The sequence below is a fragment of the Colobus angolensis genome, unplaced genomic scaffold (assembly GCF_000951035.1).
Source record: "Colobus angolensis palliatus isolate OR3802 unplaced genomic scaffold, Cang.pa_1.0 Scaffold160, whole genome shotgun sequence".
In the NCBI taxonomy this organism is placed as follows: Eukaryota; Metazoa; Chordata; class Mammalia; order Primates; family Cercopithecidae; genus Colobus; species Colobus angolensis.
In genome coordinates, this window is record NW_012114711.1 from 196,513 (window position 1) to 224,139 (window position 27,627).

Here is a 27,627-nt window from a genome sequence, read left to right on the forward strand (position 1 = left end):
AGTCCAACTGCCTATGTTCTGTTCACGAAAGAATGATTCTGAGACTTATTTAAAAGGTAAGGAAGGCTTTATTTAAGACTATCACAGTAGGGGTACTGCAATAGGGGAGGGAGATGGGGATCAACTCTGAATACAGAAAAGACAGGTCGGGGATTATAGTCAGTGAGCAGAGTAAGGAGAGTCAGTGGATGAAAAATTGTGAAGAGGAGACACCCAGGGTTGGGGAATTTTTGCTAAACTGACCGAACAGGATTCTTGCTAAAAGCAGGTCAAGGACTTATACATTAAGGGTGGGAGATGAGGAAATTGATCAGATTTCAAGGGTGATCAGAGATCAAAGGTGAAGACATTTTTGCTAAACTGGCTTGGCATGATTTTTGCTGGGCAGGCCTGGGGCCATATTTGAGGCCTAGTCGAATAGAGGGCTCAGGGGAGCTGAACTAAAGTTTGGGCGAGGAGAGAGTGTTTGTCAGTTCGAATCGTAGCTCTGCCACTGTCTGGCTGTGGGTTCTTGTTGAAACTGGACAACCGCTCTGTGCTCAGTTTCCTTCTCTAGAAAATGGTGATCGTAAAAGTACGCGCTTGGAGTGTTGCTGTGAGGGTCACAGGAGATGATGTGGGCTAAGCTCTTGGCACCTTGCCTGGCATGTAATTATCACTCAATAAATGCAAGCATTTGTTATTCTTTCCGTAAATATTTGGGAGGACTGATTCTGAAACCTCCAGGGATCCTGAATTTGGAGCACTGGAAATGCTGACACAGATTCCTGGTTTCCTCCCACTTCACGTGTCTTGTAAAGCTCCATGAGCACCCAGTGCCATTCTCCTACCACAAGTTGATGGTTATTTCTATATCCTCTGAAACTTTCTTTTCAACCACATGACCATTTTTTGCCAAGAAACAGAACTTCCACTATGTGGTAAGTTCCACAAAGCTAAGGTGCTGGTGTTCCCCAGCCGTGAGACCCAGTTCCCCTCCATGGTTCCAGACGCACACCATCCAAATTCATGCTTCATTCAAATGGTGCATGACTGTGGATCATGGACCTCTGGGTCATTCACAAATCCTGGAACTTCAGAGGTAATTTGTGAAGGCCAGGGTCAGCCCACTTAAAACAGTTCTCTCTCTTTCTGTCCCAATTTGAAATTCTTACTGACCCCAGAGTGAGCAAACTGCAAGGAAACATTTGTTGTGAGAAGACATGGCAGGCCAGGACCATTGGCCAAAGCTGGGCCATTCAACATGTGTCGTTGTTGGAAATGGGACAGACAGTCTAATTCTCTAGTGAGGAGACTTAGAATTCTCTGGAGATAGGAGAAATTCATTTCTTTGCCAGTAATCTAGCTCATCCTGTTAAAAAGGCCTTAAAAGTACATCATGACAGAGACAGCTGAGTCTGACACCCAGCCCTGCATGGGTAAAGTCAGCTCCATTTATTGGACCTATATGTAAATTTTGGTAAATAGTCAGGCTCTTATCTTTAAGGAAGTGTTTTTCTGAGAGACTCTTTGCCCAGCAGAGACCTCGGGGAAACCAAAGATGGCAAAGAACTATCCACTCTTTTCTCTGGCCCTATCTCTCCCAACTTCCACCTTTGCTCAGGTAGGTAGAACCTTCATGTAAATGGTTCCCTACTCATAATGCACATTGCAATTGCCCAGAACATCTGTTCAAAATGCAGGCTCCAGGGTCCAACTTCCAGGTTGAGAAAGCTGATATAGCACCCAGGTATCTTCAAGTTAATTTTTAAAAGACAGTCACATGGGGCAGTAATTCTAGCAAACCTTCCTCCTAGGCCCCTGCAGATCTGTAGAAACCCAGTTGCATAGGGCTTCATGGCTGGCAGGGGCACCCTTTGCTCTGTGCACCCCAGAGGAGGCACGTCTGAAGTCTGCAGAGGAAGCTTTTAGCCTCCCTTCCCCTCCAACAAATTCCTGCTCAGGCCAGCAAGGAAGAGAGTTTGAGTGTGCAGTTGTTTATGGGGTAAGAACAAGAAATCTCTTCTGATTGCACTTCATAAAACTGCTTTACACAACTGTGACTTGCTTTACCATTGTCATTTACTGTGGTGATCCAAATGAATCAGCCCCAGTCTCTGGTCTCATCCCACCCCTTAAGCCTTCCCAGGATTTATTGCTCCTGAGTCCCTTTCCACTAGGCTGGCAGGTCTGGATCCCTGCCGCTAGGTGCACTGTGGAACATTTGGAGAGCTTTTGTTTTAATGCCAACGCCCAAGCTCCACCCTGAATCATGGAAGTCAGAATCGCAAGGGAGGAGTGGGGCCCAATGTAATGCTTTCTAGCCACTCCCTGGGTGCTACTGATGGTAGTCAGAGTTAACAACGTTTGTGCTACGTTTTCTAGCCTGGCTGCACATTGGACTCCTCCAGAGCAACTTTAAAAATCTGGATGATGCCCAGGTCCCACATTTTTCCCCAGCACTGGAGTGTTTTTAAAATCTCACTCAAAGTTGAGAACCACTATTTAGACCCTTCTCTTTTACAAGGAAAGTCCTAGCACAAACTCGTCCTGGAGTCATTATTAACTCAAACATCTTCAGGTTCCTTTGGGGGCGTAGGAGTGAAGGTTTAGCTCCCAGACACCATGATGCCCAGGAATAGAGGGCTCTTGCACCCAGCTGGGGCTGTGTATATGTTTGTTGACAAATGGAACTTCACTCAGCCTGAGAGCAAACTCTGTAGTTCAGTGGGTTTGCAGACTTGCAGTGTTACTCAAAGTGTGGTCCCTGGACCAGCAGCACCAGCATCAGGGAAACTTGTTAGAAATGCAAATCTTCGGGTGCCACCTTGGACCTATTGAATCAGGGGTGGTTGTCAGTGTGGGGTCCAGCAATCTGCATTTAGTAAACTGTCAGAGTTATGCTGGCGCACACATGCTCTAGCTTGAGAAGCACTCCTTTAGTGTGCATAGGAGTCGCCTAAGAAGCGATATTAAATGTAAGACCCCTGCACTTCCCTGTAGAGAGGCTGATCCTGGAGGTCTGAAGTAGGACCCAGGAATCTATTAGTCAGCACCCCAGGATAAAAATGGTTCCAGGGTCACACCTAGAAAAGTCTAGTAGAAGCCATTTGGACACAGAGGCCAGTGCTCCATCTGGCCACGTATCCCACAGCCTGCGAGGCCTCCAGTCTTCCCTTCCAGGCTCACACCCCCACTCACAAAGCTTCTGGAGTATTAAGCCCTCACCACTCCCCAGCCTTCCCCAGAAAATGGACTAAACCAATTCACAGGAGGTGAAGGGCAGAACTGGTGTCCCAGCACCAGGGTTCTGTTGCAGCTTCAGAAGTCTGTATTTGTGGATAGAGCTCTTCCAAAGGTTCCAGGAGGATGAAAACATCCAGTGACTCCCAGACATTGCTGGGCTGGATACATTTATTTGTAATAATGCTCCTGGCTCCACGCTTCCAGATGGACAGTCCCAAAGAGAATGGTTTGTTTCCTTTCCTCTTCCTCCACGATGCATTTTACGATTGCAGAGGGTCCTGCTTGCCATGTGTTTGCTTCTAATCTGTAAGTGCTTTTCCACGGGCTTGGCTCTTGGCAGTTCCCATATTTACCGAAGAGAGCACACGCCGTCAGAGGCTGGCTCCCGTCCAGCCTCCTCCAGAGTTCAGTGTTTGGAGGTTGGCAGCAGATGAAGAAGCATGGCCTCTCTCTCGCCGGCTCAAACTTTCAGGGCGTTTTGCCCCTCGCACTCAATTTCTGTTATCTTTGAGGGGCTTGCCTTTTAATTTGTTTCTCCGGCAGCCATGCTAATAAATGGGCCACAGCTGAAGAGCTGTCTGAGAAACAATAGCTGCTCAGTTCCATCAGCCAATTTGTCTCGGGCACCGTTTGTTATGAATCCTCCAGCCCATTAACCCCTGAACCTGGGAGATGCTATCTCCCCAGGGATGAATTACCTTTATTTCCAGACATGTGTTTGCTCATTTAGTACCCTATTCATAAAAGCAGCCCTGTTTTGGCACTGTTTTCCAGAAATGAAGGGGAAGGACACATCATTCGGGAAGAGTGGTTGGCCATAGCCTAAGAATGATGGCTGACATTTACTGAGCAGTTACTATGGGCCAGGCACAATGCTAAGTGCTTTTTTGAACATTGCTTTTTGGTCCTTGCCACAGTCCCGAGTCCTGGACAAAATCATGAACTGCATTTTGCACAGGAAGCAGCTGAAGCACAGAGGGGTTAAATGGCTTACCCAAGAGCACTCAGCTGTAAGTGGTGAAGCTGAGAGTTGAACCCTGGTACCTGTTTATTTTAAGCCAACTCTCTCACCAGCTGGCCGAGCTCCTCCCCTTGAGCTCTTCCCACTTGGGCTGGGGACAAGAAGGGACATTTGGATCACAGGAAAGAAGAGTTCATTGGCCTCTAATGATCCTTACCAGTGGATTTCACTTTCAGAAAAGATGTTTGTTGACAAAAGTACCACATCTGACTATTTTGAATTTCAGTGCTTATTTTAATCCTGAAGTTTATTTTAAGTTACACACACTGTTTTATTCATGTGAGTGAAAGGACAGAAAATTATACTTAATACTGCACAGATCTGTCACCATTCAGCTTGAATTGATATCTACCCATATCTACTCTTGAATGTGGTAGGATGCGACCAGGTCTCCTGATAGCTTTGGGCGGTGCTTGTTCTGAAAAATCTTAGAAGACGGAAGTGATTCATCTTCTAGAATTAGATTTCTCAATGAAGTTGAGTTAGTCTGCATAACAAAACTAAAATACCATTGTTTAAAACACAATCAATTCCTTTACACCGGGATTTTTTCTTTAGCAGTATTCTCAAGCTTAACACGTTAGAATCACCAGGAGAAATTTAAAAGAAATCATGATGCCTAGGCTGTGCCCCAAAAGATCAATTATATCTGGATCTCTGGGAGTGACATCCAGGCATGAGCATTTTTCAAAGATCCCAGGTTATTCCAATATACAGGGTGACTGAGAACCAGAGCTCTGACATAAAGCAACTCCTAACAATTCCATGATAATATAATGGTGCCACAAAGTCAACCCAGGTTCTTTCCATCTTTCTGTACTTTCAGCCTCAGCACCTGGCATTCATTCTCAAGGTTACCACATTGTCCAGTATAGCTGCTGAAGCTCCAGCCATCACATTGGATTCCAGGTGGGAGGAAGGCAGAAGGAAGGGAAGAACTAAATGATGTAATGCCTGGCTGTGATGACCTGAATTGTGTCCCCCCTAAATTCATATATTGAAGATCTAACCCCCAACAAGACTATGTCAGAGATAGGGATTTTAAGAGGTAATTAAGGTTAAATGAGGTCATAATGGTGGGATCCTAATCTGATAGGATTGGTGGCTTCAGAAGAAGAGGAAAAGGGTCTTTCTCCTCCTCTCTCTCTTTCTCTCTCTCCCTTTCTCCCTCTCTCCCTCTCCCTCTCCTGCCTCTCTCCATGCTCCTACTTTCTCCCTCTCTCTGTCCCCTTCCCCTATGTGAACACATGGAGAAAAGCAAATCATGAAGCAAGAAGCAAGCCCTCACCAGAACCTGACCATGCTGGTACCCTGATCTTGCACTTCCAGCCTCCAGAACTGTGAGAAACTAAATTTCTGTTGTGTAAGCTTCCCAGTCTGTGGCATTCTTTTATGGCAGCCCCAGCAGACTAAGATAGTGGCTGAAGTCTTAGTGGCTGAAGTCATCTTCCTTTCGTCATTCTTCCCAGAAGTTCCAGCGGCACTTCTGTTTATACGTCATTAGCCAGACATCATCACCTGGCCACCCCTACCTGAAAAAGGGGTGGGTGAATGTTGTCTCTTTGCTGGGTTCATCACCATCTTAAAAAAAATCAGGCTTCTATGACCAAGGAAGAAGGGACAAAAAGCATTTAGGTGGCAACCAGCAGTCTCTGGTCTCAATGCCTTGATGAAAAAGGGAGATGGGGTTCAGGGGTTTGGGAGATGAGAGTGAGCAAATGAGAGCTATGAGAGTGCCTAGGAGAGGGCACTTTGGAAACAAGGAAATTAAGCTCTGGTAAGCTCTGCCACATGTCAGGGAGTACCAGGAACAGACGGCAGGGTTTCTGCATGGGAGCTTCCGTGGGACCCGGCCTCCCCACCGCCTCTCCACCATATCACATCTGTTGTTAAAGAGGCTCCCGTGTAGAGTCCAGCTGTTGGAAGAGCCGCCCTTCTATCGGCTGGGCCTTGCGATCACAAATCAGTTTGCACAGAGGTCCCTGGACAAGCACAATGACTCAGACAAGCAGCGTGTTTTTTCAGGCTTTGTCATACGCAGGGAACGAACTCTTTGGCAGCCCTCTTCTAGGCCAGCATAGGAAGGGCTTGGGAAAGCTGGAGAAATCTGAGGTGCAGACATCTGGCATTGCCCAGAAATATAGACCAGGAGCCTGTATTTGTTCAGTGAGCAACTATTTGAGGATTTAAAGCGTGCTGATCTGCGTGCTGAGAGGACAGATGAAGTCCCTGCTCTCACAGAGCTTATGTTCCAGAAGGATGAACAACAAGCAGTTAAACAAATAAGATAATTTCAGATGGGACAATGGGGAAAAGACGGGGCCACATTAGATAAGAGTCAGACTGTTCTCTTCACGGAAGCAAGAGGTTTTTTTGTTGTTGTTGTTTTGTTTGTTTTTGAGACAGAGTCTGCTCTGTTGCCCAGGCTGGAGTGCAGTGGCAGTCTCGGCTCACTGCGACCTCTGCCTTTTGGGTTCAAGTGATTCTCCTGCCTCAGCCTCTTGAGTAGCTGGGATTACAGGTGCGTGCCACTACACCCAGCTAATTTTTGTATTTTTAGTAGAGACGGGGTTCAAGCCAGGCTGGTCTTGAACTCCTGGCCTCAAGCGATCTACCCCCTCCTAAGCCTCCCAAAGTGCTGGGATTACAGGCGTGAGCCACTGTGCCCAGTCAGCAAGAGTTAATTGATGAAAAAGAACCCAGATGTGGAGAGAACTGGTGGGGGAGGTGGGGGGAAGAATGTTCCCAGGGAAGAGTGAAGGGAAAGAAGTTGGAGTGTTTGGGGAGTAGAAGGGAAACTAGGGGGTGTGGAGCAGTGTGGACAAAGAGTGGGCAGAACGTGGGGTCAGAGAGGAGGTAGGGACCGGGTCATGGAGGGGTGGAGACAGTATGGAAAGACTGAATTTTCATTTAAGGGCAATGGGGAGCTACTGGGCAAATTTAAGCCAGAGAGAGACAACTGCTGCTTACTTTTTAAAGATCACTCTAGCTGCCATGTGGATAGTGCACTGTAGTATCTGGCCCTTTATGAGAAACATTTGCTAGCCTCCGGACTAGAAGGGAACACAGTTGACGGGGATATATATTGGTTGGGGAGAACCTGGGCCAACCAGATATATTGGTAGTTTGGGTGTGGGGGAAAAGGAATGATGGAATTCAAATTTTAGGCTTTTGGCTTGAGGATCTTGGTGAATGATGGTGTCATTTACTGAAATGAGAAGGTCATGTTTGGGAAGGAAAACTGAGAAGTCTTTGGGGCATGCTATTTGGAGATGCCTGATAGCATAGGGAGAGGCAAAGCACAGAGCATCTCTCTGTACATGGGTCCATCTGGGTTCTCATGCCATTCAGATAACTCCGTGGCTATTCAGAAGTTACTCCACAAGGGAGCCAGCCTTCTCACACAGGGGAACATGATCCCTGGGAGAGTCAGGAATCAAGGGGACAGACACTAAGATGGACCCACAGCAGAGCCCTTGCCAAGTCCAGAAGAATCAAGAGAGCCTGGGGACATAATATACATTAGCTTTGAATTTGGCCAGAAGGGCCAGCCAATCGCTAGCATAGCATTAGCACCCCTTTACTAATTAGTTGAATAAGTGCCAGCATTATATGTACGTGTCTACTTAAAGGGTATGAACTGAGAGACTTTAGGTTCCCTTTTCACCCCCAAAATTGTCTCCCAGTCTGAGCTGGATACCTTTATGTCAGATCCCTCCATAATCACCCAGTTTTTTTAGTTGCATCATATGAGGCCAATAATAAGACACCAGTGGTGTCATTCACTCTTCTGGGTATCAAGTTAGAAGCCTCAGAATTATCTTCTTTCTCTCTCGGTTGTATCTTCGAAATGTCTTGCAAATCGTCAGGCTTCACTCTTCTAGCATGGATCAAAGTAATAGCTGCCTAACTGCTCACCGATTGACAGCAGTTGGTCCTCACCCGGTTTCCATGGTGACTGCCAGGACACACATCTCATTGTAATGGACAATGATGGTTTTGTCTGCCAAGAAGAGCAACTCTCAGAATTCTATCAGCCCCTCTCTGCATGGCATGTGGCTTTTGATGGGACTGCTGATCCTGGTCCTCTGGCCCCGGCCACATGTTGGCAGATGACTAGTGTGGGCTAATCAGAGAATGCCACCATTCCAGCTCCAGAGATTTAGTCAGTGACTGACATGCCAGGAGGAGAGAGCTCGGCTTTTCCCCTGAAGTTCAACATTTCAGCAGGTTGGTGCAAAAGTTATTGTGGTTTTGCTCACACCTTCAAAGGCAAAAACCACAATTACTTTTATACCAACCTAATAGCTGATTGAGCCAATAGCTAAGAGAGTAACCGGGCAAAAAAAGGAAGGAAAAGTGCTCCAGGCAGAGGACACAGCTCATGCAAAGGCCTGGTGGCAAGAGGGAGCATGGAGGACACCAGGCATGAAAAGGAGGCCAGTGCAGCCGCAGTGGGAATGAAGAGGGCCACAGGGAGCAGGTGGCATCATGTCTGTTCACAGCGGCAGAAGCAGCAGTGGTGACAGCGCAGCACACATTTAAAAATGGCCCCATATGCTGGGCATTGTCCTAACCGCTTTACAGGCAGTCACCTGCTTAAACCTACAGTAATGCAATGAGGTAGGTATCATTAGCATCCCAATTTGACCTATGAGGGAAGTAAGACAGAAACAGGTACTTTTCTGAGGTTCTATATAGTGCATGAAATGAGATGGAGAGAGAGACAGAAAGGAGCAAATACAGCATGTGATGAGCAGTGACAAATTAATTTGTCACAGACCAGTCACTAGCCCCAAGCACACATCCCATGACACTGGGCAGTGTTACCAGTTGGTTTGGCCAGAAGAGCTCATGGCTGACATGCTTTTCCCCACCAAGGCCATGAGTAATGTTGGCATTAACCAGCGCTCCCCACCAAGATGGTTTTGGTGGAGGTGCACCCCCGCACGCCCTCTGTAGCTTTACCCTACGTCCTCTGGAGAACCAAATAAGCACTGTCATGAGGTCAGAATCCTCAGAGCATCGAGGGGAAGCAATCATTACCCATTGGCCCCATAAAGCACTGAAGTGGGGCATCCAAGTGCCTGACCAGTAATTGGAGGCTCAGCCCCGCAGCCCGCGCTGCCCCCATGCAGAGCAGGTTCCTGGATTCACTTCCCATTCCTTCTGCTGCTTTTCCACATGGCTGGATTTATTTTCAAAACAATTTATAGTTACATTAAATATTAAAGGCACTTTGCAGGTGGTGTTTACTGTTTGAAAAGTTAACAAATGTATGTTGTGCCGTATGAAATGGCAAAAACCAATTTGGAGCACTTGATGGCTTGGGCTGGGTGATAGCAACGTGACAACTATTTCCATATTTTAATGAGGCAGCTTCTTCAGAGCAGCCCTGTTACATGATTGGGTGCAAGGGTCACACAGTGCAGACTAAGCGCGGGTGCCAGGGACAGAAAGGCCGCCGCTAGCCTCTGTGCTGCTCCGCGTAGCTGTTTGTGAAGCCCAGGGCTACATGGTGGCCTATTTTATGATAATAACTGTACAGTCCTGTTGTTCTTATGGGGACTTCACCCTGCGCCTGGTGCTGTGATGAGCACTCTTTGTTCTTCTATGATAGGCTTTTCCATTCCTTCTAGACTTGTTTATGGAATGCACACGCTGTGCCAGGCATTGTGCACAGAGAGACCCAGTTCCTGCCCTCTTGGAGTTTATATGACACGAGTTGAAGAGAGACAAGAAGCAAGTAAGTAGACTCAAAAATAAGGGAGTTGTAGATTGTCATTAGCACCTGAAGGAAATAAGTGAGTGTAGTGACAAGGATTCATGGGAGATGGGGCAGGGCTGGTGAAGAAGGCCTCTCTGAGAAGGTGCTATTTAAACTGAAGCCTAAAAGATAGCACCTCAGTCATGGGGAGAGCCAAGGGCATTCCAGGCAGATGGAACGGTAAATGCAAAGGCCCTGGGGCAGAAAAGAGCCCAGCAACTGACAAAAGGCTGGAGCCATCCTAGAGCCCCGAGTGCAGAAGAGGAGGTGGCTGATATTAGAAATCTCCATTTTACAGATAAGAAATCCACAGCTTAGAGAGGTTAATTTTTCTAACAGGTTACCTAGCCAATTAATGCAGAGTTTCTGATTGGGTAGGTCTGAGGTGAAGCCTGCATATTTGCATTTCTAACAAGCTCCCAAGTGATGCTGATGGCACTGGTCTGCAGACCACACTGCTTGACACTGAGGCTAATTCAGATTGTGTGCTTTTATCACAAGATGGAAACAGAAGCCAGCCGCAATGATACCCCAAGTGCTGACCCTGTGTCGGACACTGATGTTTGTGCCTATATATATTGTAGATAGTGAATTTTCAGAGCAACCCTCTGAGGTAGGTATGATTTTTATCTGCATATCTCTAGTTCTATGGATAGAGAAACTGAGGCACAGAAAGGCAAAGCACATTTCCTAAATTTGCACAGCTGGTGGGTGGCCAAGCTGGAATTTGAAATAGCACCCAGCCTCTCGGGTCTGCCATCCTGCCCCTCTGAGGGAAGCACTTCTGGTCTCCATGTTTCTGGTGCTATTCACTCAAGTAATTACTAATTAAATTTCATAACTAACCCTGCAGTCTACTGCCTCCCTGGCCCTCGTGGCACTGAGTTTGCAAGTCCTGCCTTACTCTGAAGGTTCCTTTTGTTTTCCTGCTCTCCGTCCCTGATTAGTTCAAGCAAATATTCAAAGGAGCACACATTCCCTGAGCTCCTTCTGACTGATGGGAGTTGTCACAGGCTTCTGGAGAGAGCCTGTCTGCAATGACTTCTCCGTGGATAATGGACATCGACTTGGCTGCATTTCTCATGCCTTACCCTTGTGTTTAGCAATCTCACATTGTTGGAGCTGATGATGGAACATCTGTGATGAACCAGGGGCTGGAATGAGAGCTTTGCAAACCCTCAAACCTGTGCTTCTGGGGAAGTGTTATCAGTCCTACTCTATAGATGGAGAAACTGATGCACAGAGAGGCAAAGAAAATTGTTCTGGGTCCCATAACTGGCAAGGGGTGGTGCCAGAATCTAATCCCACAGTTGGACTAGATCCTGAGCCCTGTCTTCTTCATATACTCTCTGGCCCCGTCAGGATTATCTGTAATGAGAGGCTCAGGGAGCCCAGGGTCAGGACCACATAGCTGGTGTCAGAAGGGTCCAGGACAGTGGGCCCATTGCAACAGGAGAATAAGCATATCATGGAAGGTCAGGCATGGGAGCCACACAGCACTCAGCCTTCTACATCCTCCTATGTGTGTCTTTTGATAGATGGGAAACTGAGCCCCTGGGGTGGGAAAGTTTCATTTCTAATTAATTTCTCTTCTCTCTCTCTCTCTTTTTTTTTTTTTTTTAATAATTGCAACTTTAGATGGAGGGGGTACATGTGCAGGTTTGTTACCTGGGTATATGCATGATGCTGAGGTTTGGGGTACAATTAATCCTATCACCTCCATACTGAGCACAGTACCCACAGTTAGTTTTTTGAACCTTGTCCTCCTCCCTCCCTGCTCTAGTACTCTGCAGTGTCTATTGCTGCCATCTTTATGTCCATGAGTGCCCAATGTTTAGCTTCCACTTATAAGTGAGAACATGCGGTATTTGGCTTTCTGTTCCTGCATTAATTTGCTTAGGATAATGGCCTCCAGCTGCATCCACATTGCTCCAAAGGACATAATTTTGTTGATTTTTATGGCTGTGTAGTATTCCACAATGTATACGCACCACATTGTCTTTATCCAGTTCACCATTGATGGGCATTTAGGTTGATTCCATGTCTTTGCTATTGTGAATAGTGCTGCAATGAACATTCGAGTGCATGTATCCTTTTGGTAGAACAATTTCTTTTAGATATATACCCAGTAATGGGACTGCTGGGTTGAATGGTAGCTCTGTGTTAAGTTCTTTGAGAATTTCTCTTCTTTATAATACATTAATCCAGGCTTTCTCCACCTTGGCACTATTGACATTTTGGGCTAAATAATTCTTTGTTTTACAAGATTGTCCTACCCCCTGTAAGATGGCTAGTGGCAACGCTGACCTCTACCCACCAGAGGCCAGTTGAACCTCCCTGGCCCCTGGCAACAGCAGCGTCTTCAGATTGGAGGCTGGTTGAAAACCCCAGCGTTCATCTAACCAGGCCCCTTGCTGGCTTACAATTCTTCTGGTTTCCCATAGTTTTTCTGGATAAAATAAAAACTCCTTCGCTGGATCTGTAAAATCTTCAGTGATATGGCCCTGCTACTACAATTCAAGATGCTTGGCTCTACCCAGCACCCTCCCCAACGCCCAGAGAAAAAAATAATAGTTGACAAATACCGAGTACTTCCTAAGTGCGACGTATTGTTCTAAGTATAAGTGCACTCTGAGGGTCCCCATCTCTATGTCACAGCTGAGAAAATCGAAATCTCTAGAGTTTAAGAAACCTGCACAGGCCCACATGGTTAGCCCCTGGCGGATCTCCAGTTTGAATCCTGGCATTCTGACCTTGCCCCCAGCCCTTCTGCTTAACATACATAATAGGAGCGATCGTTGCTCGAACTTCTATCACTGCCATTCCCTGAGGATGAAGCCCCATCCTGCTTCTCTGCACCTCTGACTCCTCCCACCCTCACTGTTCCCAGAGAGCGGGGATAGCATCTCTTTCATTGTTCATCAAATCCTATGCCTGGCACAGCCCCAAACTCAGCCAGTGTTTGTAACTCACCGGGTGTGTCAGGCCAGGACTGTCTTCATCAGGGATGATTTGCTTGACCAAAACAAACTCACTTGAGCTAACTTAAACACAGGGAAAACAGTCCTGAGGAGTGAGGTTATCTTGTGGGTCACAAGGACAAGAATTCATCTGGGTATCCTCTCGCTTAAGACTAGAAATTCTTCACAACAGACTGGTACTGGGAATTGGAAAGCTGGAAGGAAGCAAATGGGCATTTCCTCCTCTCTCTTTGGGTTCTTAGGGAGCACTTTTCTCTTTCTCTGCTTCATTTGCCTGCTTTTAGCTGTAGACCAGCCCCGAGCTCTTTCTGTTTGCACACCAGAACATGTGACCCCTGAATGCCTGCCCAGCACGGCCACCCCAGCCACCCCAGCACGGGCAGCTCCAGCCCAAGTCTATGCACCTTAAAGGTTTAGTCCATGAAGTGACTTGATTCGTAAGTCTGAGCCCTAAGGCCAGGTCACTGGGAGGGAAATCCCATTGGCCCTGCTTGGTCAGGAGGTCACAACCTGGCTACAGATGACTCACTGGGGACTCTGGGAATAATCTCTCTCAGAAGGTAAAGTGGGCTGAGACAGAGGGAAGAAGATGAGTGAGAAAGGAATAGAAATCTAGGGGAGGCCAGGCACGGTGGCTCATACCTGTAATCCCAGCACTTCGGGAGGTGAGATGGGCAGATCACTTGAGGTCAGGATCACAGGAGGTTCGAGATCAGCCTGGCCAGCATGGTGAAACCCCGTCTCTACTAAAAATACAAAACTTAGCTGAGTGTGGTAGTACATGCCTGCAATCCCAGCTAGTGGGGAGACTGACTCGGGAGAACAGTTTGAACCCGGGAGGCAGAGGTTGCAGTGAGCCAAGATCACACCACTACACTCCAGCCTGGATGACAGAGCGAGACTCCATCTCAAAAAAAAAAAAAAAAGAAGAAGAAGAAGAAAAGAAAAGAAAGAAAGGCAGGGGAAAATTGAAAATTATGGCAGAGGAAACAATGGGCTGAAAGAAAGGCCCAGTGTCTCAGATCACCCCAGGTGTCCCTGAGTTGGGGACACATCTCTTTCTTCCTTCCAAGAAAGGACTTGTCACAATGTTCTTGCTGGCAGAGCTGGAAAGGCTGGAAGGAGACCACCCAATGAGGTCACCACACAGTCCTCTTTGCTGCCCCTCATCCTCCCTGCTTTACGGTGCCCAAGTCAGGGCTGCTGACCAACCACTGAGTGTCTTGACAAGTCTCAGGGAAGAGATGGACAAGGTGCAAAAGTCCTCCTGCTGGTCGGCTGGGAATGGGCTCCCTAATTATGTTCTCAGCCCATACTCCCTCTGGCTACAGCTTCCAGTTAACTAGCAGCAGCCAGTGGGGTGGGCAGACAGACCACGTTCCAAGCAGTTATGGCCAAGCCAGAACTGAACACCGTCACAGAAATGTGAAGGGTGCGCTGGCTTCCGGACACCCCAGATTATGGCTCTGGTGTTGTGTCTATATGATGCAACCAGGGTGTGTATCTTCCCCCCAGGGAAAGGCCTTCCCCCACTCCAACCACCACCACAGGTGGCGTGGAGAACTTGCTAGATGCACGCAGTGTCTTCTTCCTCCTTCTCAGGGGCCCTGCTGAGCCCAGAAGGCCTAATTATATTTTACGGGTTGCAGTTTAGGACTTGCGGTTAGGCAGGAAAGTGTGTGATTCTCAAAGTGTGGTTCCCCCTAACGCCTGCATCTGAATCCTCTGGGGAGCTTATGAAAATGCAGATTTCTGGGCCCCACCTCTGACCTATCGAATCAGAATCTCTGGATTGGTGGGACCCAGGAGTCTGCACTTTAATAAACTTACTCCCTCCCCTCTGCTGCATATCGATCGTGTGCACACCAGTGATTCTGCTGTACTCAAAAGTTTAAGGACCGAAAATCACTGGCACAGTGGTTAAAAGCTTGGTGTCTAAACTCAGAGCCTGACTCTCTTATTAGCTGGCCCTGTGGCCAAATTAGTTACCATGCTTCATCTCAGTTCCCTCACCTGTAAAATGGGCATAAACACAGCATGCATGTCATAGAGTTACTGGAAGCATTCAGTACCCTTAGCTGTAAGAGGTGAGCACTGCCTAGTGATAGCTGTCATACTTTGTGGTTGGTGGAGGACAGAGAGGATATGAAAGCTGTGAAGGCCGAAGACTAGAAGCCAACCCAGACTTTAGGCTAGAGCTGGGGGACTGGGTGCCAGGGAAGAATGATCCCTGAGCAGAGCACAGCAAAGATGAGATGTCATCCAGGGCAAGGCCCAGAGGAGGTCACATGCTGTAAAGTCCCTGCAGTGAGAGAGCATGGGGCACCTATGGACCAGAGCCAGACACAGTCAAGGGCAAGAAAGACAGGTAGGCAGGAGCCAGACGGGGAGACGCCTGGTAGACCAAGGCATGGGCACTTGATCCTGTGGGTGATGGGGTGATGGGGAGCCATTCAGGGGCTTGATGCAGGGTTGTGTAGATTAGATTTGTACACCGTTACACCCTTAGACGTGGGCACCTGAGGTTCTTGCTTAGGGTGTGATTTATAAGACTCTGCCCTGGACCCCACTGCCTCCCTGACAACCTGGTTGAGGAGTCGGTGATCCCAAAGGATATGCCACCTGGAACCTACACCCACTTCTTTATGCATCATGCTTTACATACCTGGAACTCCTGCTGCAAACACCCTGAACCTACCTTTGGGGTCTGTGCACACCTATTTCTATTGTCCCTCTTCCTTCTCCAGGGAGGCCGCTACAGCCTTTGTTCAGCAGGCCAATCTGAGAGGCAACTGTGTGTGTATGGGAGGGGTTGGCAGCTCTTGAACTTGCGTTCTGTGGGGTCCACATGTGTGGGGCTGGAGATGGGCCTTGCACCCTCCTTTGTGCTTTTCTCCCAGGTTGCAGTAGGTATCAGGGACAAGACTGTTGCAGATTTGCTCTCTGGCTGGTCAGAGGGGAACGGACTAGGCGAGGCCTCCACACTCGAGGCCTGCAGACCTGTTACGAGCCTGTTGTCAAAATCCTAGCCAAAGAAAATGGTGGGTTCTGGCTAAGTCGTGGTGGCTAGGAGTGGGGGAAGGTGACTGATTCAAGAACTATTCAGTAGGTAACCTCATACTGTTCCCTGTCTTGTCTTTGACTGCTCATGGGAACCAACCCACCATTCCACAGGGAGGAGGAGAAAGTAATTTGAAGCTAGCGGGGTTAGATACAGAAACAATAGGCTTACCCAGACTATATAGAAAAAGGTAAAAGAAAAAAAAATCAGTGACACACAAAAGCTAATACAATATTACCTCACTTGCAAAGAGCGTTGCTGAAAGACAGGACCTCTGGTGCATGGCAAAGACTGAAGAAGAGGGAAATCAGGGAGGGAAGCTTTGAGTTTATGTGAGACTAAGGCTAGGTAGTAATCTCACGCCTTCTCATTGCTGCCAATGAAAAAATTTTAGCTTGCCATCAAAAAATAGAACTTCTGGAAAACTTACATCCTCCACTATGTGCTTGAGGGCTTCCCCAGGTTTGAAGAGTCTTCTGATAAGATCAGCGTGGATATTAACACATGTGACCTTTTGATATTATATAACAAAATGTGTCAACATTTGGTAGATCTGCAGAACTCTGTGAACCAATATTTTCCAAATAGTTGATATAATGTTATAGAATCACACATGGGTAAAAGGTCCATTTAAAACACAACATAGATTGATTTTAATATGATAAAATATAAAAGCTGATAGGGTTTCAGATTTCAGGTTGCACCTAACCATTACAAAACTACCACTTTTTGAGTTTTGGTACAGTATCAAAAAAGAATAGCCACAGTTTTCTGAAGAGGGTATTAAAATTGTCCTTTTGTTTCCAACTGTATGAAGCTGGATTTTAAAATATCCTTCAACCAAAACAATGCATCACAATAGATTGAATGAAGAACATATATGGGAATCTGGCTGTCTTCAATTAAGACAGAAATTGAGGCCAGGCATGGTGGCTCAAGCCTGTAATCCCAACACCACCTTGGGAGGCTGAGGTGGGAGGATTACTTGAGCCCAGGAGTTCAAGAACAGCCTGGGCAACATAGTGAGTCCTTGTCTCTGCTAAAAAAAAAAAAAAAAAAAAAAAAATAGTGTGGTGTGCACCTGTAGCCCCAAATATTTGGGAGGCTGAGGCAGGAGGATGATCGCTTGAGCCCAGGAGATTGAGGCTGCAGTAAGCTGTGATTGTGCCACTGTACTCCAGCCTGGGTCACAGAGCAAGACCTTGTCTCAAAAAGAAGAAAAAGAAAAGAAAAGATTAGACTGGCAAAAATGTAAAAACAATACAACTTTATTTTACTAATTTTTAAGAAAATAGTTATTTTTCATAAAAATGTGATATACATGTTAACATATAAGGGGTTTATTATTGTTATTCTAATGAATTAATAAATATTTTAAATACATATTTTTAAAAACATTCTTTGGGCTCCTGTAGTTTTAAAGGTGTAGGGTTCTGAGGCCAAAGTTTGAGAACATCCGTTCAAACTATTTCTTGGAAAATCTCACTTTTTCACTTAACACCATATCAAGGATATATGTTCAAATATAATATCTAATAATGTAAATAATGCTCCCTTTTTAGTACTTAGACTATGTCCAGAGATTGTGCTAAGCAGTTTGCAAGCATCAACTCATTTCCATTTACTGTTTACAAAAGAACCTGTGTGAGGTAGGTACATTTACCGCTATCTGCAGATGAAGAAACTGAGGCACAGAGAGGTTAAACTGCTTATCCGAAGATACACAGCTACTTAGGTGATCAGCCAGTTTTGAACTCAGGCACTCTGACTCTAGAGACTGCAGGTTTCATAGTAACCAAAAGTATGGAAGTCCCAATATCTCTGAATAAACATACCTTGAATAGGTTTTAAGGACTAGAGTGGTACATAGGGCTTTGCTTAGGAAAAAAATGCAACATAAATTTGGGTAGGTGATTTATGTAACCATGAATCTTTCTCACCATAAGTAATCTGTGGTCTTGGTGTACCTGTTGTGATTTTGCACAGGTCTTCTAGTACCCCCCAAAAAACTCAAAGACCAGAGAAGACTAGCTGTTCACCTGCACACTCTTTTGAGATCCTCAGTGAATACCTAAGGTTTCCCTGCCAAAATGTGAGGAGTGCCTTCTCTAACCCACCTCAATCCACCTTCTGTCTTCTTATCTACTCTTTCATGACCCCATAGTTTTCCTGTAGCCATGTATCCCAATTGGTAACGATCTGTTTGTCATCTGGATTGCTCAGACTCCTGCTCTCTGACTAGATCACGTCGGGGTCTAGTTGCTCCTTGAGAACAGGGAACCTGGCTGTTTGCATTCATCCTTGGGTCCTGTGAACCTAGGACAGTGCTCAGTACACTATAGCTCTCGTAAATGCTGGTCGAGTGAATGACTGTGAAGTAGACACTCTCAGAGCTCTGCACCTAACCCCTTCACTGTTTCTGTTTACACCAGCTCCTGAGGGACTCTGTTTCCTACCAGTCTATCCTTGAGCTTCTTCATTAGGGGCTGCCGTCAGACAACTGGAGCCTTGCTGCACCAGTCAAGTGCTGGCAGTACCTGAAAATGTGTGCCCCTCTGGGGCACAATGACAGGTGATGAGAATGGCAAATAGAAGTACTTCATCATATCACCCCTCATCAGGACACCCCAGATGCACCCCACTCTTTCCAAAGCTCCCCTGCAAGATTGAATCTAAAGTACCCTTCACAGCAGGGGTTTCCAACCCCCAGGCCATGGACCAGTACCTGTCCATGGCTTGTTAGGAACCAGGCTGCACAGCAGGAGGTGAGGCAGGTGAGAGAGTTAATTTTTACCTGTATTTACAGCCACTCCCATAGCTCGCATTACCACCTGAGCTCCACCTCCTGTCAGATCAGCAGCAGCATTAGATCCTCATAGGAGCACAAACCCTGTTGTGAACTGCACATGCAAGTAATCTAGGTTGCCCACTCCTTATGACAATCTAATGCCTGATGATCTGTCACTGTCTCTCATCACCCCAAGATGGGGCTGTCTAATTGCAAGAAAACAAGCTCAGGGCTCCCACTGATTCTACATTATGGTGAGTTGTATAATTATTTCTTTATATATTACAATGTAATAATAATAGAAATAAAGTGCACAATAAATGTAATGTGCTTGAGTTGTCCCAAAACCATCCCCCCACCCTCCTGGTCCATGGAAAAATTGCCTTCCATGAAACTGGTCCATGGTGCCAAAAAGGTTGGGGACTGCTGCTTCATGGGACTTGGCTTGCCACCATACCCCTGCTTGCTCCCTTCCGCTTCCCATCTGACTTTCTCACCACCCTGTGTTTTTTCCTGCAACACTTCCTCATGCAGCACACGTATCTTTGCCTCTGAATCTGCTCCTGGAAAACTAGACCTAAGACAGTTTAGAACTGTGTCTCCCTATGAGGCATCACCCCTCATGCCTTATGGACACTTCATGTTTGTTGAATGAATGATACCAAGATCTCATTTATAATCCTAGAGCTCTCGGGCAAGATTTAAGGAGTGGAATGGCTAAGAAAGAAACTGTTTCAACAATATTCTCTAGAAACCTTGATAATGAAGACCTCTGGGAGGGTGGTATCACCAGTGGAAGGCTGGAGCTGGTTCCTTCTGGCTTGTGGGAGCCAATTGTTCCACATTCTGGAATTTCGTAAGCCACTTGTTAAATGCTAAGGAGCTTGAAATTGGCCATGGTAGGAGTATTTATACTACAGAAATTAGCAGATGCTCCAAATCACAGCTATTCCCATCCTCTCCTCTACCTTCAGGGAGACCAGTTTACTCCACACTACTGGACATAACCCTTCAGGGTTAACAAGGAAAACCTGTACAATAAATAAAATATAGCATGTTGGCTAAAACTATGGGTTCTGTAGCCAGAGAGACCTGGGTTCAACTGTATTGTCATTTATTGATTCTCTGACTTTGGCAAGATACTTGATTTCTCTGTGCCTATATTTTCTTCATCTATAACGCAGGGCTAACACCATTCATCTCTTGACATAATACATATGGTCTTTTTTTTTTTTTTTTTTGAGACGGAGTCTCGCTCTGTCGCCCAGGCTGGAGCGCAGTGGCCGGATCTCAGCTCACTGCAAGCTCCGCCTCCCGGGTTTCCGCCATTCTCCTGCCTCAGCCTCCCGAGTAGCTGGGACTACAGGCACCCGCCACCTCGCCCGGCTAGTTTTTTTGTATTTTTTAGTAGAGACGGGGTTTCACCATGTTAGCCAGGATGGTCTCGATCTCCTGACCTCGTGATCCGCCCGTCTCGGCCTCCCAAAGTGCTGGGATTACAGGCTTGAGCCACCGCGCCCGGCCAATACATATGGTCTTAATGCCTCATGTGTAGAAGCAGCTCCATGAATGCTGGCTATTGAGTTAGAACCAAGAGACACATAGAGAGGCCTGGAATATGGTCTTGGAGACTACTGTCATGGTGCCCCCAGGTCAGCAGACTTCACCTCACTGCTTTATTCTTTAGTTGTCAGTGCAGCCCTGTCAGGTCACCTTGACCAAAAGCTGTGGTCTGGTGACCTCTTAAGAGGATGAATTGCTGGTCTCAGCTGAATGCTTATCACAGAGAAACCCAAGGCACCAGATGTTGCTCATTCTACAGATCTCTCAAAGAAAGAATGAGCACTGGAACTCTGTCTCTGTGGCTGCCTTCTAGAAAAGACAATCCACCAGAGGCAGATTTGTTAGCAGGAGCTGTGCCCAGATGGCTGGAAATCACATTGCCTCTGAGACCAAGACCCACGGTCCTGGGGCACTACAGTGACACAATCCCATCAGACTTGGCACCAATGAAGCAATACATTTCCTGAGTCAAATGCAATTGATTAGCTAAACTTGAGCAACCTGAGGACGGTGTAGCCAAAGCCTCCAGTGCCCTGCCCATGTCTCCTGGGGACCAGCTCACACCTGCTGGCTTCCCTTCTGCCACTGCTGCCTTCCACTCTGGCCACCGTCAACTCTGCACAGGATACATGCCCCTAGGAATAGCTGGCAGCCCATGATTGATCGGAGTTGGTGGCTAAATCCCCAGCTTCCTCACAACTTGGGTGAGACAACTCAGGGGTGTGCTCTACAACGTCTCTAGAGGTAACTAGTAGTGGGATGAGTCCAGTTGTCCACAGGAGTGACCTGCTCATGACATACCCTGATGGACTGCCTGCCTTTCCCTTCCTCACCTCCCCACTCCCCTACTAGTACCTCCTAGTTCACTTCAAATAAAGTACAGGCCCTCACAGCTTGGTTTCAGAGTCTGCATCCAAAGACAATAGATGCCAATTATTCAACACCTACTCTGGGCTTTCCTCTGTGGAAAGGTCATAAAGGGGGTGGGTCAGGGTCAGTGCAGAGAAAGACGAATGAGCCAAGCTAAGAATGACAAACCGGGCTGGGATTTCTTTATTTGTTTATTTTTTCTTTTTGAGACAGAATCTCACTCTGTTGCCCAGGCTGGAGTGCAGTGGCATGATCTTCCGGCTCACTGCAACCTCCACCTCCCGGGTTCAAGCGATTCTCGTGCCTCAGCATCCTGAGTAGCTGGGACTACAGGCATGCATCACCATGCCCAGCTAATTTTTGTATTTTTAGTAGAGACAGGTTTTCACCATGTTCCCTAGGCTGGTCTCAAACTCCTGACCTCAAGTGATCCGCCTGCCTCGGCCTCTCAAAGTGCTGGGATTACAGGTGTGGGCTGGGATTTCAGATGAAGGATTGTTCTTCTTCAGCTGGCCTTTCATCCTTCTTGGGTTTTGACATGCAATGCATATGTCAACCTTATAAACATTTATTGAAAGTGTCTTACCAAGACCCAGAATTATGGGTTTGCTGAAGAAGCCCTGGAGAAAATGGAGCAGACATTTAAAACGAAGTTTCTGGACTGGCCTTTTCCATAAATAATAATAAAAGACAGCATTTATGAGGCTCTTACTTTTTGTCAGATACTGTGACCAAGGGCATGATCTTATTCAGTCGCCACAACAATGCTATGTGGGAGGTCCTACTATGTTTCATTTTGTGGTTGAAGAAACTGAGTCTCAGAGAGATTAAGTCATTTGTCCAAAGAGGTCCAAACAGGTAGGTGGTGCAGACAGGAATCCCATGGTCGCCGGTGTGCCAGGCCCAAAGTGTGATGAAGATGTATAGATCAAAGCCTCCCTCTTCCTCTACTCCACTGGACTACCAGATCCAGGGAATGATGCATTTCTCTGATTGGTTCTATTTTTAACAAGGTGCTGATGCTCATTGTGGAATACTGCAAAATTCCCCCTCCTTTCTCGACCTTTCTGCCTCTGCAGCAGCCTCATGTGTTCATCACAGGCACATCAGGTGGAAGGGAATGAAAGCCACTGTGACAAACAAGACAAAAGCCACTGTTGCCAGTGGCCTGGGACCTGAAAACAAGTCATTGTGTGTTAATTCTTCATGGAAGAAAACTAAAGGTCGTGTGTGTCAGTGTGAATGCTGGCTGTGAAATTAATGCTTCAGCCAAATGACTCAGTCGAGACAGAAACATGATTTTGTTCACACTGATGTGAGCCAACATCTCAAAAAAAAAAAAAAAATGCTGCTTAGAGTCAATGGAATCTTCGGAGGCCAGGCCTTTCAGTTTCTGCTGCTCCTAACCAAGCTACTTTGGTCTCTCTGATTGCTGCCCTGCAAAAACCAGACAGAACTCACTTTTCTCCATCTTTCCACAGATGTAAGAGCTACCAGAGGGAGGCAAGTGGAAGCTACTAGAGGGAGGAAGCATAAACTGGGTCCCGATCCCTGATTAATTGAGAATCAGCCAACTTGGGAAGGGGACGGCTGCACAAGCCCACAGAACGCAGACTCCCAGAGGAGGCAGGGGTAGGAAACTCTTGGCTGTGGCCTGATTGTCTGGGAGACGGGAGTCAAGATGGCTTGGTTTCAACAAACTGGCTTTGATTACTTGGCGTTTGACTCTGTGTTCTCTGGCCGGGTCAGTCTGACCCAAGGTTGTCACCCCAGAGGGCTATGAACTAACATGTGCAGTTAACTGGCCACTGCTGACCTGCACCTGGAAGACAACGTCTCAGTTGTTAGGGCTTTTGTTGGCCTGCTCGGGAACCGATTCTTTTTGCCTGCAAATTATTACAGGTTCCTGAGGGAACCATGCCAGTCCTTGCCCTTTAGCTGCTCTGCTCTGTGCCGGGGGTAGAGGCTGAGAGAGGAGACAGAATGGGGAGAAGGAGGAGAGGGGACGCCGTCCATTGTAGGTGGATATTTTAAGGCTCTAATGTTAGCTGTGGTTGGAATTGACCAAGGGAGGCACTAGCAAGAGGTTGGCGGGCCAGAAGAGGAAAGAAATCAGACTTTCTCTCCAACTCCTCTCTCTCTTTCTCTGCCTCAAATGGTCAAAATTTTAGGGAGACAGAATACAACAGGGCTGGGATTAGGATGAAGTGAATGAGGCTGCGTTGTGCAAATATGAGGTCAGCTCCTGACCTTGTTCATCATGGAATTTTTGTATTAATGTTGATATTTTTTAAATGTTGCATTGAAATATTTATCTTGATTACTGAGCTTTTTGACATTTCCTTAGACTTTACCCGAAAGCAACAGCCTTGCTTGGTTCACCCTGGTCCTGGCCTTGCCTTCCAGTGTGTGGGACACATTTACACACAGAGAAAAATAAGCAATCCAATGGTCTAACTCTACTGGATATTCTGTATGCTGCTTTCATTCACTCAATAATGTGTAGTTGAGCACTCTATGTCAATGAATATAGTTCCACATTGTCCTGGGCTTGAAGGATGTGTTATCAAATATTTTACTAACCCCCCATTGATGCATCTAGCAGGATCTGTCCATGCCCTGCCCATATCTCTAACATTTCTGTGTGTTCCAGCCAAACTCCACTGCCAGCTCTGCATTTCAGATCTGCAGAATGCCATGCTGCGTATCACTTCAGCAGGAAAAACTGCCATAGAATTAACAGCTGCCAGGAATAGCTCTTGACCAATGACTAAGAGGGAATTGGTGTGTAAATACCCCAGCTCCCTTGCCCATTGGGTGGGACAACTCAGGTGTGTGCTGTACACAGTATCCCAGAGCTTTCTCCATGGCTGCAAGCTCCAGTTGCCCACAGCAGTACTTGGCTTAATAACCTGCCTTGATTGGCTGCCTGTCCTTCTCCATATCACTTTTCCTTTCCCTCCTGGGGCTGTCTACACCCCCCAATACAATAACAACTGCACTTGAATCTTTGTCTCAGGATCTGCTTCTGTTAAGATGGTCATTCCGATTATTTTGAATTTTTCAACATTAACACGTTCACCACCCGTATGGATTTTAGCATGTTAATAGCCCCCACCCCCTCCTTTGGGGATGTGGTCCATACAAACGAAGGGTAATAGAAGAAGGTAAAGTAGAGAAAAGAGACAGAAACTCTGAAATGCTACCATACATCTCAGAGTTATGTCCTATAAAATGAGCCTTTTCACTATGTGCTGTGGCATCAAAAGTGTTGAGAAGCATTGTTCTCACTGGTCAGACTGTGCCTTCACCTCTGTAGCTCCAGTGAGTGACACATAGTAGATAAGGGATAAATACATGTTGCATGAATAAAGGGAGGAGTAATTGGTTCATGCTCTGAGCCTCTGCCAAGCTGAGTATGTGAGACCATTTGATTTACCTGAGCAATTGAGCGTCTGTGCCTCAGGACTCTCTAGTTCTACCATCAAGACAGAGAATGGTGTGATACTCAGGTTAACAAGGTGAGTCCAAGAGGATTGCCCTGGAGGCATAAAACAGGGGCCCAGCCTTTGGAGATAAAGCATGCTCTGGTCCTAAAAGGCAGCAGGAGAAGAATCTTCCCAAAGTGAGAGTCAGGCCACAATACCTCCCCTGGGAGGATGTCTGTGCCTGTGTATGTTGGAGAGAGAAGGAGCTTTTTCATCCCAAGCGAGTAGAGAGGTCACATCCTCTGACTGCTTCCCCCTCTCTCTGTCTTTCTCTCTCTCCTGCTGTGAAGGCCAAGTATGACTTCACAGAATCCCTAAGCTCCATAAATCAGTTCTAGATCCATCCCTTGCAGCTGTAATGAAAGCAGGATTTTAACAAAAACTGGATGCTTCTACTGTTTCAGTTGCTATCAATTTACTCTAGAAGCATTTTTCTAAGACGAGGAAGGAAATCTAGTTACTCCAAGAGCTGACAAGGGAAGGCTGGAACTTTTCCTGAAATGTCCCATAGGAGCCCTGGCTTTTGAGTACATAGAGCTCTTTCCCCCACCACCACCCAGTTGCCAACCCAGATCAAGGTTGACTTTGTTCATGTGGCCTTTGTAAATGGCTTGTCCCAGACAGTGACCCATCTGATCATGTCTGAGCTACCCCACCTCTTTTCCCCTGTCTCCTCCCCAAACTGAAGATTCCTGCTCTGTCCTGTAATTCCCTTGGAGAACAGATGCTCCCATTCCAGAACCACCAATACTGCTGGGAGTTTGCATTTCAAGAGACAACAGCCCCTTTGGGAGGAGCCGAAATGGTGGTCAGCCTTCCACTGTTACTTTGAAAGGTATAACATTTTATTCCCTGAGTTTGTATGCCTCCATTTTGACTCATCTTCTCTTCATTTCTGTCAGCATGTTTACCTGTACTTCTGTCCACGGTTAAATCTTTGCCCACAAGGAGTTCACCTTGGAAATGACAGCATGACCCGACTTCACACTAAACATCCTAGATTATACACACAGACGGTCCTTTCACCTGGGACAGATGAGGAGAGCCAAACTTAAGATTTGTGTCATATGAAGGCTTATTCTCAGCAGCCTGGCTCCTTGATCTTGCCCAAAAGGCAACTTTTCAGCTTCCCATAAATCATTCATTTACCTGCATTACATCATCTTTGCAGGACAACTGCATAGAAGTAACCTCCCAACCCAGCTGACCAACCTGAGCAGGTAGCAAGAGCTTCGTACATAACTTCCTAGTGGCCTCCCTGCAGGATTGGTTCCCTACCCACTTGTATTAGTCAGCTATTACCAAAACAATGCTGTGTAACAATCCACCTCAACATTTGGTGGCTTAAAATGACTATTGATTCTCTCCACTGACTGTACAGTTCAGTTAGCTCCAGGCTGAGGATCGACCTTAATCTGCTTTACTTGCTAACCAGAGTATACTCTTTTCACGGTGAACAGTGGGAATGCCAGAGACCATGCTGAATTGCACACTTCAAGCCTCTGCTTATGTTGTAGTTGCTCATATTCCATCGACTCAAGCAAGTCACAAGGACAAGACTCAAGTCAGTGGGGCAGGGGAAGTACCCTGTTCCCTAAATGGGCAGGGAGAAGAGTGAACGTTTGCTGAACAATAAGATTATCAACCACACTATCCCTCTAGCCTCATCTTGAGCGCTCTACCCCTTAATTCCTATTTAGCCAGTCAAAATGTATTGGGTGGTCTCTGGCCTCAGGACCTTTGCATATGCTGTTCTCGCTGCCTGGAAGTCTCTTTCTCTTCCTAGTCCTCAATTACTCCTTCTGATTCTTCAGATTTATGTCTCCTTACTTCTGCAGAGAATTCTGCCCTAATTCCAAGACCAGGTTGAGCCTACACTCTGACCAGGCACTGCCCTTAGTCACTGCCCAGCTTCCAGGAAGTCACTCCATTCATAGCACTTTGAGAAAGCTTCCCATTTTCATGCTTTTGCTCCGTCTATCTGTGGTCTCCTGTCTTTTTGTTGTTGTTGTTTTTGAGACAGTATCTTGTTCTGTCGCCCAGGCTGGAGTGCAGTGGCGCGATCATGGCTCACTGTAGCCTCAACCTCCTGGGCTTATGATCCTTCCACCTCAGCCTCCTGAGTATCTGGGACTACAGGTACATATCATCATTCATGGCTCATTTTTACATTTTTTGTAGAGACGGTATCTCACCACGTTGTCTAGGCTAGTCTCTAACATCTGGGCTAAAGCAATTCACCCACCTCAGCCTCCCAAAGTTCTGGGATTACAGGCATGAGCCACCGCGCCTGGCCCATCTGTCTTACCTGTATCCATTTGGCTCCTTTGTATAATTCATAGCTCAGCCTAAACATGACTTTCCCTGAGCACCTAAAGTAACACATTACACTCTGCATAACAGTTACAATTGACTTTTTTTTTTCCTTAGTCATTGGATAGCTCCACCAGCACGTATACCCCAGTAAAGAAAATTCTCGTCTAATTTACTCAATCCCATATCACCAGAACCTGGCACACTGCTTGGCCCATGGTAGGAACTCAAATCTTTTAAAAGCGAATTGCAAATTTGGCCGTAGTGCTTCAGCAGTCCTTGTGTCTGTGAGGCTGACCTCTGCAATGTCTGGGGTCAGATCTGTCTGTTTGCGGTCACACCTCTTTTGCCTAAGACAGCCCAAGCGGTTAGTTACCTGGCTCAGCATGAGTATGTGTTAAGCCTCTGAAAGGCGTTCTCAAGGTTGAGTTCCCACTGGCACAGATGCAAGTGGTTAGGTGACCCAGTAAGAGAGGGGAAGTGAGAGAAGGAAGGGAGAAAAAGCCCTGCAGGGTGTGTCTGTGGGGAACTGGGGTCCGCAGTATGGGGA

The 27,627-nt window shown here is 46.7% G+C and overlaps 1 long non-coding RNA gene across 1 annotated transcript; it reads left to right on the forward strand.

The window, feature by feature from the left end:
• Positions 1 to 1,810: 1,810 nt before the first annotated feature.
• Positions 1,811 to 25,164, forward strand: LOC105508352. The gene is made up of 3 exons (XR_001001243.1): positions 1,811 to 1,984; positions 9,886 to 9,992; positions 22,758 to 25,164. It is a non-coding gene; the product is annotated as an uncharacterized LOC105508352 (long non-coding RNA).
• The last annotated feature ends 2,463 nt before the right edge of the window (positions 25,165 to 27,627 follow it).